Below are 284 nucleotides of genomic sequence, written 5' to 3' on the forward strand. Positions count from 1 at the left end.
GTTGGGAACCGCAAGGAACCTAGAACAGACAAAGAAAAACACAAGATAAGCATACGTATATTACAGATGCTTTCTTCCACAAAGAAAACAAATCTCATACGCTTTCACACAAAGACCAAGATTTTGCATGCTGTTACCATAATGAGATATTGCAGGATCCTACACCTGGCCATAAATAACTCTCCAAATTTCACAGGTGACAGTCAGCGACCGCTGAAAATGAAGCAGGAAAAAGACAAAAGATGACAGTGCCCCTCCCCCCCCCTTACCGCATATAATGCTTC

This window comes from Littorina saxatilis, linkage group LG10, assembly GCF_037325665.1.
Source record: "Littorina saxatilis isolate snail1 linkage group LG10, US_GU_Lsax_2.0, whole genome shotgun sequence".
NCBI classification, from domain to species: Eukaryota; Metazoa; Mollusca; class Gastropoda; order Littorinimorpha; family Littorinidae; genus Littorina; species Littorina saxatilis.